General features: G+C 38.1%; 1 pseudogene; it reads left to right on the top strand.

Annotated features, from left to right (window-relative positions):
- LOC123596887 overlaps window positions 1-7,642 on the top strand; it is a 32,440-nt pseudogene extending 24,798 nt beyond the window's left edge.
- The last annotated feature ends 9,223 nt before the right edge of the window (window positions 7,643-16,865 follow it).

Here is a 16,865-nt window from a genome sequence, read left to right on the forward strand (position 1 = left end):
TACAAGGTAAGTTTCTTGAGGACAGAAACTCTGCCTTCCTTATAAAGCCTAGAAAAATAGTCCATCAATATTTGTTGACTGAAAAGGTTTTTGATGAAGCCAGGGAACTCTGTGCAAATTTCCTTTTGAAGCAAACTTACTATTTTTTTTTTTTTACATTTATTCATTTATTTTTGAGAGACAGAGAGAGACAGAGTCACAAGCGGAGAATGGGTAGAGAGAGAAGGAGATGCAGAATCCGAAGCAGGCTCCAGGCTCCGAGCTGTCCGCACAGAGCCCAACGAGGGGCTCGAACTCATGAACCGAGAGATCATGACCTGAGCCGAAGATGGACACTCAACCGTCTAAGCCACCCAGGTGCCCCACAAACTTACTATTTCTAAGTGCGTGCACAAATATGACAAAGGGGACGCTGTTCTGATCCCCAGGGTGCAGTGGGATGTAACGTTATTTCTGTGGGAGTACTATTAACATCAGGAAGGATGAAACTGCTATTCATGCTATCTATTTCTTCCAAAATGATTCAGAAATTAATTGTGAATGATTCACTAAATGTTCTTAAAGTTAACGTGGGTTTAGTTAATGCTACCAAACATTCTGTTTGAACATTTGCATTTTTCCTTTGGGGTTGAAAATCAACCCCCCTCAATGTTCCCAGTCTGACTTGTCTAATGAGGACCAGTGTTCCTGCAACTGCAGCAAAGGCTAACTCCCCTAAGCAGAACCATATGTAGAAAGTAAATAAAGTTCAAATATGTAAAAGGAGGTAATAGTTGTTCATTAAACAAGTTCTTTTTTTTTTTTTTACTGTTTATTTATTTTTGACAGAGAGAGAGCATGAGTGGTGGAGGGACAGAAAGAGAAGTAGACACAGAATCCAAAGCAGACTCCAGGCTCTGAGCTGTCAGCAACAGAGCCTGATGTGGGGCTTGAACTCACAAACCATGAGATCATGACCTGAGCAGTAGTCGACTCAGCCACCAGGCAACCAAACAGGAAGTTCTTAATAGTGCCTAAGGAAGAGTCCCTTTTACACTTTTTGATGCAATTCTCTCTTGGGAAAATTCTTCTGTTACCATGACTAATTTAGAAGTGTTAGGGCCTAGGTAAACAGCTTCCTTCCTTATGGATTGTTTGAGGTTGTTGGCTTTCATAATCCTCTCTGCTACTGAAGAATATCTAGGTTTCTCCCAACTGTACATTACTGTGACTAAGATAATACTTGGCATACAAGACCAGCTCAGGGGTGCCTGGGTGGCTGAGTCGTTTAAGCATCCAACTTTGGCTCAGGTCACTATCTCATGGTTCGTGAGTTTCAAGCCCCACATCAGGCTCTGTGCTGACAGCTCAGAGCCTGGAACCTGCTTCAGATTCTGTGTCTCCCTCTCTCTCTCTCTGCCCCAATCCCCGCGCACGCTCTGTGTCTCAAAAATAAATAAACGTTGAAAAAAAATTTTAACAGAAGTCAGGAAGACAGAGAAGAGTTATTAGAAAAAATAACCAGAAATCCCTCTACTACTAAAAAAATAATAACAAAAATAACAAATGCAGGAAAGGTCTATGATTCCCAGAACTTTGGTTTTCAAGAATATATATCAGATATACCTTAGTTGCTTTGTGGGACTGAAACTCTGATTAAAAGCCAAGGTTCTTTGTCAGTAAGGAAAACATTTTCATATAAAGAACTCACAGTGATTACTTGAAGTAACATCAAAGACTACTTCTCTATCTGTTGCAAGCATATTTAGATATGTACATGGATTTCATACATGCACATATTAATAAATCTATGTTAACAAACACATGTGAGGTTTCTTTTTTTGTTTTTTTAACTTTATTCAATTTCAGAGGAGGTGAGATTTTGTGACTGGGAAAGACAATGACATTTCAGGCTCTACTTGTAAAATAAGAAAGGATGCTAGAGAAAAGAAACAATGCTAGAGAAAGCTTTGAAATAGCACATTCTAAAATACTAATATTTTTAATACTAATATTTTAAAATAGCACATTTTAAAATACTAATATTTCAAAATAAAACATACTACCTTCTCTGTATTGTACTGGGAAAGTTCTTGTTTGTTTTCTCTAGGGGAATTTCAATTACAGTAAGCAACCACTGGACTCCACAACTGAAGTAAAGTAGGGCATTCTAAGTGTAAAAGTCAGAGGACTTCACACCTGTTTTATCACCCTTAGTTCTTGCTTAAATGCTGCCGGTAAATATGCGTGGGCTTCACGTCACGGTCTTCTCAAGAGACCAGGAACTACTCAAAGGAAACACTTAACTCACAAAAGTGCACCACTTTCAGGTTGGAAGCTTCACAAGTATCAGTTCCAGTAGCTTTTCCAAGGAGAAATCTCTTGAATGACAGTCCTCTATTTGATTACCACTGGTGACAAGAAGTTCACTACTTTGCAGAGTGCATATTTGCAATGAAACTATTTTAACCCAGCTGAAGACAGCATTTCATATCTCTAACCATTATTTTTTTTTCCAAAGTTCAGTGGGCATTTTGTTTATTAAGGATCAGTCAATACGAACTTGCTTAGGTTTAGATAAAGACCTATACAATTCACAATTTAAAATGCAGAATGTTAAAAAATAGGCATGCCAAGAAGATAAGTATCACTTATCTTCTTAGTGGCCCTCTCTTAGCATATCTAGTATCTATATAACTTCCATTTTATATGGGCATTTGGAGACCATTGAACCATTATCACAATGGTTTTCAATATGCTGCTGGATATAAGTAATTTTGATTTTTACATTTATCTTTGATCTGTAGTTGGTTTTACAGGGTATTCTTTCTTTTTCAGATTTTAATATCAAGATTGTGATTATAAGTAAATGTAGACATTTTCCGTATTTGTTTCTTTGCTTTGTAACAGTTGGATTAGGATGAGATATATCTGACCTGTAATGTTTTTTTGAACTCACTTACAAAACTATCTGAGCCCCGTGCCTTCAAAGATACGTCTTTAATAACTCTTGCTGTTGTTCAATATACACATTTGTAAGACTTTATTTCACATATATGTATAGCCCAAAGAATAATAATGAAAGGCTTACACATGTTCTCACCACTCAGTTTCAGACAAAGAACACTATCAGTGCCTTAGAAACCCACTCAAATCATCTATGTATGCCTCTCTCTGATAATCTCCTCCTCTCTGCCCAACCCCCACCTATCCTGATTTTGGTTTACCATTACTTTGCTTTTCTTCACAATTTTACTGTCTTTGTATGCATTGCTAAAGATTATATTCTTTAGTTCAACCAGATTTTGAAATTAAATAATGGAATCATACTCTTCTACTTCTTTTGTGACTTCATTTTTTGTTCTTGCTTTGCTCCTATATTTTTGTTTTGAGATTCATTTATGTTAATAGATGTAGCTGTAGGTCATTTTCACTATTTTATAATATTTCACTGTATGACTATGTCAAAATTTATTTATCCATTCTGTTGAGGGACATTTTGGTTGGTTTTAGTCTGAGGCTTTATTATTGCTGCTATATGACCATTTTGGTACACGTGTCCCAGAACTCAAGTGCCAGAATTCCTCATATATATACACCTAAAGTGCATTTGTTGGGTTGTGAGATGCACATATGCTCAACTTAATAGGATGTGCCTAATAATTTTCCTAATAGCTTTAATAATTTTTTCTCATTAATTTTTTTTTATTTTATTTTTTAAAATTTACATCCAAATTAGTTAGCATATAGTGCAACAATGATTTCAGGAATAGATTCCTTAGCGCCCCTTACACATTTAGCCAATCCCCCATCCCACAATGCCTCAGTTTGTTCTCCATATTTATGAGTCTCTTATGTTTTGTCCCCCTCCCTGTTTTTATATTAATTTTCCTTCCCTTCACTTATATTCATCTGTTTTGTCTCTTAGAGTCCTCATATTAGTGAAGTCATATGATTTTTGCCTTTCTCTGACTACTTTCGCTTAGCATAATACCCTCTAGTTCTATCCACATAGTTGCAAATGGCAAGATTCCATTCTTTTCTATTGCCAACTATCACTCCATTGTATATATATACCACATCTTCTTTATCCATTCACACATCGATGGACATTTGGGCTCTTTCCATACTTTCGCTACTATTGATAGTGCTGCTATAAACATTGGGGTGCATGTGTCCCTTCGAAACAGCACACCTGTATCCCTTGGATAAATGCCTAGTAGTGCAAGTCTTGCATCATAGGGTAGTTCTATTTTTAATTTTTCGAGGAACCTCCATACTGTTTTCCAGAGTGGCTGCACCAGCTTACATTCCCACCAACAATGCAAAAGAGATCCTCTTTCTCTGCTTCCTCGCCAACATCTGTTGTTGCCTGAGTTGTTAACTTTAGCCATTCTGACGGGTGTGAGGTGGTATCTCATTGTGGTTTTGATTTGTATTTCCCTGATGATGAGTGATGTTGAGCATTTTTTCATGTGTCGGTTGGCTATCTGCATGTCTTCTTTGGAGAAGTGTCTCTTCATGTTTTTTACCCATTTCTTCACTGGATTATTTGTTTTTTGGGTGTTGACTTTGATCAGTTCTTTATAGATTTTGGATACTAACCCTTTATCTGATATGTCGTTTGAAAATATCTTCTCCCATTCTGTCGGTTGTCTTTTAGTTTTGCTGATTGTTTCCTTCGCTGTGCAGAAGCTTTTTATTTTGATGAGGTCCCAGTAGTTCATTTTTGTTTTTGTTTCCCTTGCCTCCGGAGACGTGTTGAGTAAGAAGTTGCTGCGGCCAAGATCAAAAAGGTTTTTCCTTCTTTCTCCTCGAGGATTTTGATGGCTTCCTGTTTTACATCTAGGTCTTTCATCCATTTTGAGCTTATTTTTGTGTATGGTGTAAGTGATCCAGGTACATTCTCCTGAATGTTGCTGTCCGGTTTTCCCAGCACCATTTGCTGAAGAGACTGTCTTTATTCCACTGGATATTCTTTGCTGCTTTGTCAAAGATTAGTTGGCCAAATGTTTGTGGGTCCATTTCTAGGTTTTCTATTCTGTTCCATTGATCTGAGTGTCTGTTTTTGTGCCAGTACTCTACTGTCTTGATGATTGCAGCTTTGTAATACATCTTAAAGTCCAGGATTGTGATGCCTCCAGCTTTGGTTTTCTTTTTCAAGATTGTTTTGGCTATTCGGGGTCTTTTCTGGTTCTACACAAATTTTGGGACTGTTTGTTTTTAGCTCTGTGAAGAATGCTGGTGTTATTTTGATAGGGATTGCACTGAATATGTAGATTGCTTTTGGTAGTATCGACATTTTAACAATATTTGTTCTTCCTATCCAGGAGCATGGAATCTTTTCCCATTTTTTGTGTGTCTTCTTCAGTTTATTTCACAAGCTTTCTATAGTTTTGAGTGTATAGATTTTTCACCTCTTTGGTTAGATTTGTTCCTAGGTATTTTATGGTTTTTGGTGCAATGGTAAATGGGATTGATTTCTTGATTTCTCTTTCTGTTGCTTCATTGTTGGTGTATAGGAATGCAACCAATTTCTGTGCATTGATTTTATATCCTGCAACTTTGCTGAATTCATGGATCAGTTCTAGCAGTTTTTTGGTGGAATCCTTTGGGTTTTCCATACAGAGTAGTATGTCATCTGCAAAGAGTGAAAGTTTGACCTCCTCCTGGCTGATTTAGATGCCTTTTATTTCTTTGTGTTGTCTGATTGAAGAGGCTAAGACTTCCAATACTATGTTGAATAACAGTGGCAAGAGTGGACATCCCTGTCTCATTCCTGACCTTAGGGGGAAAGCTCTCAGTTTTTCCCCATTGAGGATGATATTAGCGTTGGGTCGTTCATATATGGCTTTTATGATCTCGAGGTATGCTCCGTCTATCCCTACTTTCTTGAGGGTTTTTATCAAGAAAGGATGCTGTATTTTGTCAAATGCTTTCTCTGCATTTACTGAGAGGATCATATGGTTCTTATCCTTTCTTTTATTGATTTGATGTATCATGTTAATTGTTTTGCGGATATTGAACCAGCCCTGCATCCCAGGTATAAATCCCGCTTGGTCGTGGTGAACAATTTTTTAATGTATTGTTGGATCCAGTTGGCTAATATCTTATTGAGGATTTTTGCATCCATGTTCATCAGGGAAATTGGTCTACAGTTCTCCTCTTTAGTGGGGTCTCTGTTTGGTTTTGGAATCAAGGTAATGCTGGCCTCATAGAAAAAGTTTGAAAGTTTTCCTTCTATTTCTATTTTTTGGAACAGCTTCAAGAGAACAGGTGTTAACTCTTCCTTAAATGTTTGGTAGAATTCCCCTGGAAAGCCATCTGGCCCTGGACTCTTGTTTTTTGGCAGATTTTTTATTACTAATTCAATATCGTTACTGGTTATGGGTCTGTTCAAATTTTCTATTTCTTCCTATTTCAGTTTTGGTAGTGTATATGTTTCTAGGAATTGGTCCATTTCTTCCAGATTGCCCATTATATTGGCATATAATTGTTCATCATATTCTCTTATTATTGTTTGTATTTCTGCTGTGTTGGTTGTGATCTCTCCTCTTTCATTCTTGATTTTATTTGGGTCCTTTCCTTTTTTGTTTTGATTAGACTGGCTAGTGGTTTATCAATTTTGTTAATTCTTTCAAAGAACCAGTTTCTGGTTTCATTGATCTGTTTTACTGGTTTTTTTGTTTGTTTGTTTGTTTGTTTGTTTGTTTGTTTCAATGGCATTAATTTCTGCTCTAATCTTTATTATTTCCTGTCTTATAGTGGTTTTGGGTTTTATTTGCTGTTCTTTTTCTATTCTTTTAGGTGTAAGGTTAGGTTGTGTATCTGAGATCTTTCTTCCTTCTTTAGGAAGGCCTGGATTGCTATATACTTTCCTCTGATGACCACCTTTGCTGCATCCCATAGATCTGGTTTGGCTACCCAAGGCTTGGCACAGACTCTGTCATCTGAAGCCCCCAGCCCTCCTTTGGACCCCAGGAGGCAAGGCCCACATATGCCGGCTCCTGTCAAGGCAGGGCCCTGGAGACACAGGCAGGCAGAGCTGGCCCCAGGGCCCTGGGCTTCAAACTAGGCTGTTGATCACCACCTTGTTTGGGACTGGGCTGGGTGGGGTCTGGCTGGCTACCAGGGCTGAGAAGGAGCAGCGGCAGCAGCAACAGTGAACGGAGGCCCTGAGCCAGGCGGCCGTGGGCCAGGGTGACTTCAGCCTGCTGAAGGGAGTGGGGGTGGGGACAGGCTCGCTGCAAAGCCGACTTCTGGGTCAGTGGGTGTTGATGTACTTTGGGTTCACTCACTGCCCCAACATCTGCCCAGATGAGCTGGAGAAGTTGGTGTAGGTGGTACGGCGGCTGGAGGCTGAGCCCGCCTGCCCCTGGTGCAGCCTATCTTCGATACTGTGGACCCCGAGTGGGACACTGTCTCAGCCATGGCCCGCTACCTACAGGACTGTCACCCACGGTTGCTGGGCCTGACTGCTTCTGCTGAGCAGGTAGCCCAAGTGAGGCACAGCTACTGCGTGTACTACAGTGCAGGCCCCAAGGACAAGGACCAGGATTACATCGTGGACCACTCCATTGCCATCTACCTGCTCAGCCCTGAGCTGAGCAGATCTGAATTTTCTGTCCAAATCACAAACGCTTCTTCCTCTTTACTCAATTGATTTACTGTATTTGCTAATTAAATTAGAGCACCATCCCAAGCACACAACATTAGCTAGGATGGAGAGGGGATGGGCATTCTCTGTATTTCTTCTGGGGAAGGAACACACTGCTCTTTTAGCATCATTGATTACAATTGATTATGTTGCTGATGTTTTACATCTCATATGTTGCTGATACTTCAAGTCACCGGATCAGTAATAGAAAATGAAGCTGAATGTAGATTTGTGAGTGTGTGTGAGACAGAACTTAAACTTCAGAGGTTTACAGCCTTGGTTCCTATCTTCATTTCCCTGCTAGGTGACTTAGGAGAAATTACTTCACTAAACTATATCTTGGTTTCCCCTTCTGTAAAATAGGGAAATAACAGCACCTGAATCAAAATATTTGGGTTGGAATTTCAAAGAGTTGATGTGTGTGAAGTTCTTAGTAAGTATGCCAAAATATTATTATTTCTATAATAATAATGTTTTTATTGTATAAATAGTTATTTTATTTCATACAATTATCACTTATAATACTATTTATAGGTATAAATATATCAATATTAAATATTTCATATTTATAAATATAATAACTAATCTAATTTTTATTACTATCATCATTACTACACCAAGTATTATCGACTCTAAAACACCCAGATATTTTCTGTGTCTTTTACTCTGGCCTCAGAGCAGCATCTGGGAATGAAGCCAGATGCCTAGGGCTGAGGAAGGCAAGTCTTTTGTTACTAATAGAGAGACAGCCTGACTGGAGCACAGAAGCCTCCAGAAAGCAAGTCCCTCAGGGGCAATCATCTCCCCTCTCTCACACCCCTGGCCACATGCACAACATTCTTCTAACCTCCAAAGGCCAGTGTAGGGCCCAGCTCCTGGGATTTATTTTGATAAATGTTTCAAGCCACAGAGCGCTAAGAAACTTGATTCTTTCACTTTTCAAATACCAAACCTCTACCTGAAGAAGGAATGCTTAGATTAGAGCACAGAGATGAAAAGTTTTAAGTTAAACATGGAGTTCTCCCCTTAACCTATTGTCTGCTCTGTTCCTCAACTCTGGAAAGTTGGAAGAAAAATATCTTCAGATAAAGACTATTATAAATCACTATTGAAAAGTTAAATATGATTTATCAAATGTTCATTTTATCTTGGAAAGCAGGGTTTTAATGGAACTGCCTTTACAGTTAAGGCCAACAATGCTCTTGAGGGAATTATATGTATTTTAATAAAATCACTCTGCACAGTAACATAGCTCAAATTCTTTACTGTAGTTCTAAATTTTTTAGACCTCATGGTCAAAATAAGTTTCACCTGGTTATTGTAAGAACGCTGTATCTTTCCTTTTCACTGGAAAGGAGAATTATTTCTTGAGTACCTGCTAAGTGACATGTGTTTCACTTATATCGTACTAGTTAATACAGCAAATGTGCACCACCTTTACAGACCAGCAAGCAGACATTCAAAAAGATTAAAAAAACTTTCCTGAGTTCATAACACTAACAAGTGAAGGACGTAGGATTTGAATGTAAGTGTGTGTGATTTGAGAGCCAAAGTCTTTAACGAAAACTGTAAAAAGGCTTCATATTTCGACTGCGGTATTGTAGAGCACTTTCATTTCATTACATTCAACAGTCCACATACACAGCAGCTTATCTATAATTTGCAACAATTTGTGCCTCTAGGAAAACATATTTTTGAAGTTTGAGAAAACCTCAATATGAAAAGTTGATCAGGTACCATCAGCAGGTAATGATCAATTCTTCTTCATGTATTTGCTTACTTGTTTATTGACTATGTTCCTGCCATACTGTAGGCTCCATGGGAACCCAGCTTTGTCCATCTTGGTCATCTCTGCATTTCCACCACCTAAGACAATTCTTGCCACCAAGAAAAAGCTCAGTAAATATTTTTGATTAAAAGGATGAATGAATGACACATTTCTAACATGCCCAGGATTATGAGTCAATAGGAATTCAAATCAATTCTGACATTCCCTCTGGAAATGAATAATGATGGCAATACTTCTAGTACCTTGTGGCATTTTCTCATTGCAACACATATAATAGAAAAGAAGTCTTTCCTTCTTTTTTGAAAATGCCAGTCGAGGGGTGCCTGGGTGGCTCAGTCAGTTAAGTGTCCGACTTCGGCCCAGGTCATGATCTCACAGTCTGTGGGGTGAAGCCCTGAGTCAGGCTCTATGCTGACAACTCAGAGCCTGGAGCCTGCTTTGGATTCTGTGTCTCCCTCTCTCTCTGACCCTCCCCTGCTCATGCTCTGTCTCTCTCTCTCTCTCTCAAAAATAAATAAACACTAAAAAAAATTTGTTTAAAGAAAAAAAGAAAATATCAGTCGCTATCTATCAAGTCCAGAGACTATTATCATTCCCTATGAGTTTGTGATGGCACCAAATCTACACTGTTGAAGCCTGAAGAATTTTCTAACTTTGTAAGACATATCAAAAATTTCTCCTAAAAGGATGGTTTCCAAATTTAGTTAATGGTGACAACTGAAGCAGTGATGCTGGGGTGACATGATAACATGTAATGCTTTAGAGTTGACATCAGGTTTCTCTCATAGGTTTCTTCCTTATTAGTTAGCTCAGTTGGTTAGAGTTTGATATAATGAGGTCAAGGTCATGGATTCAAACCCCTGGTGGAACAATTAGCTTCAGCTTGTTCCCTGACATAGGGTTAACTCTGAGCCCTTCTATTCCCCTTGATTTTGGTTCTATGCTTCAGAAAGGCCAGGATAAACAGTCACACAAAGTAGAACAGATGCTTAGTGAAGGAACTGCAGGAGAGTCATCTCTCTATAAAATCTTCAGATTTCATATTCATACTCTTCAAAGAGCTGTGCTACTGACTCACACTTCCTTAACAATTGATTTTATACATTTCCTAATTATAGGTATAAACAGTGGAATAAGTCATCTATAAACAAGTCTATAAATAACCAATTGCCTTATATAAAATTAAATATGAAAAAATACTTCCAGTGACCAAAAGTAACCCTTTGGAATAAAACTTCTACTGAAATACATTAGCCAAGAGTTTGTCTTAATGGGAAAATAGCTACTCAAGTTATTGTATGGGTGAATACACACTTATAATAAATTTTATATATAGATTTGCAGAAAATTATTAGTGACTTTATAAGCAATAACAAGAATGCATCTCATTAACTGAGAACATTTAAGTCCTGGAGGAGATCAATTCCAGGAGACACACAGCCAAGCAGTCTACTTGCAATAAGGACTTATTCAATTTAAGTCAAGAACTGAATAAGAAATTGGACCTGAATCTGGCCCACAGAAAGATGACTCCCTCTACTAAAAAAAATGGAACGTCTTTAAAATGAATCCAGGTCACATTAGCTTGCTGAACCAAATGCCAAGTGTTTATTTAAATATAATTTGCTTTTCTTACTGGAACCTCCAGAGAGTGAATGACTCCACAATTCATCAAGTGAAAAAAAAAAAAAAAGGTGAGGGGTAGTGAGTGGAATGTTTCCTTTGGAAACCAATGTTGTCCTTGAATTTGGCCAAGCTGCCATCCATGAAATGAGGACACCCCCACCCCCATCACTGCCTTGGTTATCACCATACTCCACGAATGAATATTTTGGTTGTCCTTTTTTACCATAATAAATTCTTGGCTGATACCTGGGCAAATACTGATTGAGATGACATTTGGAGAAGCTAAGACAATCTCTAATATATTACTTTTAACGTAAGTCATTCTCTTAACTTTTCACTCATCGCTCCTTTTTTAGAGACAATGCCTTGGTTCTTTCTTTCTTCTTCCCTAAGTAGTCTTGCACATTCAATTACAGACAGACATGGCCAACACTAGGTATAATTGATAACCACGTAGTGCTTGCATTTGGTGTTCGCAAGTTTCCTCTTTTCACGGGTTGAGTCCTTCCAGCAAGCTCATCCTCAGCCCTGTGTCTCCTCAACCTGTCCCTCACCCTCACATTCCTACCCTCATTACAATCTGTGCACAGAGATACAGTCCTATCAGCTGTTCACATTTGAATGCAATTTCTATTCAGCTCCTATCTTATCAAAAGATTTCTAAACTTCAAAATTCTTTCTCCTTATTAAGATATGTAGAGTAGATCAGAAAAAAAAGTTGGGTTTGGATTAGTTTTTGTTTTGATATGTTCAATTTTCTAGAAGAAGCGTGGAGTCATAAAATGAGCAGAGGCTTAGTGACTCCTCAGACCTATGTCTGAACTCAGAAAATTTCTAAGACTTCATACTGTCTTGACAGGAGGGAATAGTAAATCTACGTAAAGGTGATGTTAACATTACTGAGACCATTTGTAAAAAACAATAAAAGCACTTCCTTGTACGGCATTCCTCCCATCTGTGGTTTCACTGTCCAATGTTTCAGTTACAGTGGTTAACTGTATGTGAAAATGAATAATCCTCCTTATGACATATCATTATTAGGTCAGTAGGAGGCTAACACTGCATCACGGTACCAACACCATTCACCTCGCTTCTTCTCCCTATGTAGGCATTTTATCTTCTCACATCATCTCCAGAAGGATGAGTACAGTCCAAAAAGATATTTTGAGAGAGAGACCACATTAACATCACTTTTATTAGGGTATATTGTTGTAATTTTTCTATTTTATTATCTATTATAAGGTTGTTAGTCTTTTACTGTGCCAAATTTATAATCTTTATCACAGGTATGTACATATAGTAAAAAACATAGTATATATAAGGTTCAGTACTATTCACAGCTTCAGACGTCTTCTGGGAGTTTTGGAACCTATCTCCTGTAGATAAAGGGGAGGGACTACTGTACATAAGATGCAATACATACAACTTGTTATTATCTAAGCAGTGAAGCCCTCTGTTTCCCGTGAAGTGGGAAGCACGATTACCTTTTAAGAGTAAAGTGAATGTAGCACAGTAATAAAATTGCATAATATTGAAGGATTAGAACAGCTGCTGTGGGAAGCCTGAACAGATTAGAAGAATAGTCAGTAAAACAGCATCCAACAATACTATGGTTCTGGCTGAGGTAGAGACTGTATCTTGTTCAGGCACTATCATGCAGGGTGCAGATACCCTGGTATAGGGTCAGAGGGAGCAGACTGTTTGCTTGGTCCAGAATCTGAGTAACCTCTGTTTGTTAGCCATTTGAAAGACATTCTTGTCAACGACTTCATAGGCTTAGCCCTCCACTGGGAAAGCAAAACCAGCTCTGGAGTCTGGTCTAAGTCAAAGATACACTAAACATTCATTAAGGATGCTTCTGCCTTGGGAAGCCCAGATTCCTGACTCAGCACCTACTTTCTAAGCAGGAAACTGAGAAACCCTGTTTGGTTATGACTGTGGAAGATTTACTTCCTAGCTCCAGCATCCTGCTCAAGCATTCTTTTGTCTCTCTTTCTCTTTTAGATTAAACAAAAATGATTTGGTGCAAGATGTGGGACCCATGTCATGGGTGGCTATTTATCTTGGATCTCCTTGCACTTTCTGTCACCATTGCTCACACATTTTCACTCTTGATCAGAGTTGGGTCATCTTTTTTGGAATTTAGATAGATAAGAAATATAGTTTCTCTGTTGGGTGACCTACTTTTAGTAAGCTATTCTGTAAAAAGCCTCAGGATGATTCAGTTATATATTCTCTTTAAATGTGCTACTGTCTTTATTGGTCCATTCACACCTCAATTGCTCCTTTCCTACTACCCAGTTTGGGTAGGCACTGAATCCTCTCCCAAGAACCATCACCGACTTCAGTGAGTAGGATCTGTTGAGGGTTCTTGGAGAGATTAGAGAAAGGATGCAGCTTAGAACAGTGTCACAAATTGGCAAAAGTCTCAGAGATGTGCTGGGGGTATCTAGGGGTATGGAGGCAAAGAGCTGCACTGCACGTTGGACAGAAAAGCTCTGTCTTATTTGGGCCTATGCATGAACAGGTTTCTCTGATAGCAAGGGTTGATTATTCAGTGAGACTGAACATGGGAAACCTCAGGATACGCTCAGAAAAGAAACCAGGGAAGTTGAACCGGTTGTTAAGAGAGAAGCTGGGGTGATGGACTATGGGATCCTGACTAAGCAGAGAAGTATAAAAAGCCAAAGGTGACTCACTGACTGAGAGAAAAATGAAAAGATAATAAATCTAGAGGGTTAGCAAAGCCAAAGAACAGATTCCTTGGGACTAAGGAATGAGAGAGCCAGAGATGGGTGTGATAAGGGAAGGGGTCAGCCAGGTGAACATCACATCTGGACTTAAATAATTCAAGGTGCTGGTGATCCCCTCTAGGATGTAGAAAGCTCCCCATCACCTGAAACACTCCAAAAGACACGGTCATCTGGAATGGACAAAAAGAAAATCTCTCAAGGATGCTGTATAGGGCAATCCTGTGTTGAGAGAGTTTAACACTTCCTTTAGAAAAGGAAGCTTTTACTATAGATCTCACATAACCACAAGTACAGAGAGGAGGAGAGATACGGTATTCCTTAAATTCCCTTCTAACTCCGTGATTCTGTAAACCCAGCTTAATCTGCAGATTTTAGGTGAGGTGGGTAACTACAAGCTGAATGCTATTTTCTCAATTAACTTCAGGCTGTTTCATGTAGAAAAAATTTCAGTGTGTAGCCTGGCTTTGCTGCTCTTCTGGTTTCAAAGAAGTGCATAAGTTTATTATAAAATCATATCAAAATTCCAAGTTTTCTCATAAGTGGCTTTACAGCTATGACCATCTAGAGCATGACCAGAAAACCATGTCTTAGTTTGAAGATGGTTGTTTTGAAAGTAGGTTTGATTGGCGGTTGATTATCCGTGGCTGTGAAGTCAGGATCCACATGGATAAAGAAAATTCACGTATAACCCAAAAATTTCATGCCAATGTAAACAACAAGGGAATAAAGCCACCAAATAAAATTCCCATCCCTGCCTGGTTCAGTCTTCAATGGATGTGTTAATAAGGAGTGAAGTGGGCAGAAGGGTCATCAGTGGGAGAATGTCTGGGTAAGTAAGGATCCTAGCAAATCTATAAGCTTGGATAATAGAATGGTACAGTGAGAAGTCCAGATTCAAGGTGATTGATTATCCACAGTTTGCTGTTGAGAAAATTATCTTCTCTATTAACACAACTGAGGTCCAGAATGGCTTTCACACAACTCAGCTATGGTATTTTCCTCAGGCATCAAATCGGCCTCCTGGAGTTATAACTGTTTGGTCCCAAGGATTACTCAACTATACATACACAGACTCTGTATAGACCCAAACAAAAAAAGCACACTGTTGTCACATAAATAATAAAGCCAAACGTGCTAATGCTTTGCTGCCTTTGCAGTGATCCACTAGGGAACTTTTGCCAAATAGACTGGAATCGAGTCAATGTTACATTTTTAAAAGGAGAAGAAATTCTAAGCATAAAAGTGTGCCAGTTATCCATCTGACAAAGTTGATAGATAAATATATCTGTAAGTTTACTTCTTTTTATGGACTTCAATGGTCTCTAAACTTTTTAAAATACCCCCATCAATAAAAAATATTGGAGAATGCATGCCTGGTAAGTATTCATTATAAAATTATTAATTTACATATGTATGTGATATTAAGCTACTCTAAAAAATATGTTCTAGATGCAATAATATTTAAAAGCATTTAAAATGATGTAGTAAGCATAAAATAAACATTAAAAATGTCTTGCAAATTATCATACCTCCATACTACCACTGACTAATATCCTAACACATGGTATAGACCGAGTTTGATGCATTGTTAACTGGGGTTGACTTAAATCCACATTTTAAAATAGATGTATTGATATTTGTGAATTTTTACTGACTTCTTGTCAGATCCTCTTAATGTGGCTGATAAAGAGCTCCTACCAAGAGCAGAAGTGTCAACTCTGCCATGGTCTTGTTATTGCCTTCAGCTTGCATTATTTTTACTTTGCATTTGAATTTTCTGTGCAAGATATTTCATGTCATTTAGCTCCATAATTGTGAATGTTAACCTTATAAATATATACATGAAAATATAAAAATAAAAATATATAAATGACATAAAAATATGACCCCCAAATTCACTTATGGAAACCCTTGAATTACAAGGTATTACGAAGCACTGGTAGTCATCAATCACATGAAGCTACCAGGGACAGCTCTTCATGATGTGGAACTCCTATCCTACCTACAAGACAGCTTCCACACTAGCTGACAAATGGGCAGGTGGTGGCATCACTGGTACTGCATACAGTAAAATTAGTTGTATATAATAACAAAAAACGGTAAGTTAGACTTTATCGAAGTTTTAAAACCTCTGTACATCAAAGGACAGTATCCACAGAGTAAAAGGACAATTCACAGAATGTGAGTAAATACTTTTAAATCACACATGTGATAAGGAATAATGTCGAGAATACATAAAATCCCCATCATTCTACAACAACAACAACAAAAACGAGCAGCCCAATTAAAAAATGGGCAAAGGTCTTCAGTCCTTTCTCCAAAGAAGATATACAAATGGCCAATGAGCACATAAAAGCATTCTCAACATCATTAACCATTAGGAAAATGCAAATCAAAAGTTCACTGAGATAATACTTCACACCCATTAGGCTGGCCATCATAAAAAAATAAACAAATAACAAGTGTTGGCAATGTGGAGAACCTGGGGAGAGATTGGAAATTCGTGCTCTGTTGGTGGTTATGTAAAATGCTACAGTCACTGTAGAGACAGTTGGGAGGTTCCTTGAAAAGTTACACATAAAATTACCATATGATCTGGCAATTCTACTACTAGGTGTATACCCCAATGAATTGAAAACAGACAAAAACAATACTTGAATGCCAATGTTCACAGCAGCATTATTCACGACAGCCAAAAGGTGGAAACAACTCAAATGTCTTTCAGTGGATGAATAAATAAATCATCGTGGTATACCCATACAATGGAATGAAATTCTGATACATGGGTGAACTATAAAAACACTAAGCTAAGTGAAATAAGCTAGACACAAAGAATAAATATCATATGATTCCATTCGTATGAGGTACCTAAAATAGGCAAATTCATAGAGACAGAAAGTAGAACAGAGGTTACCATCAGCTGAGGAGAGAAGGGAATGGGGAATTATTATTTAATGGGTCCAGAGTTTCTGTGTGGGATGTTAAAGAAGTTTTTAAAGTAGATAGTGCTGATGGTTACATTACATTGCGAACATATTTATTGCCACTGAATTGTATTTAA

This window comes from Leopardus geoffroyi, chromosome C1 (assembly GCF_018350155.1).
Source record: "Leopardus geoffroyi isolate Oge1 chromosome C1, O.geoffroyi_Oge1_pat1.0, whole genome shotgun sequence".
Taxonomy (NCBI): domain Eukaryota; kingdom Metazoa; phylum Chordata; class Mammalia; order Carnivora; family Felidae; genus Leopardus; species Leopardus geoffroyi.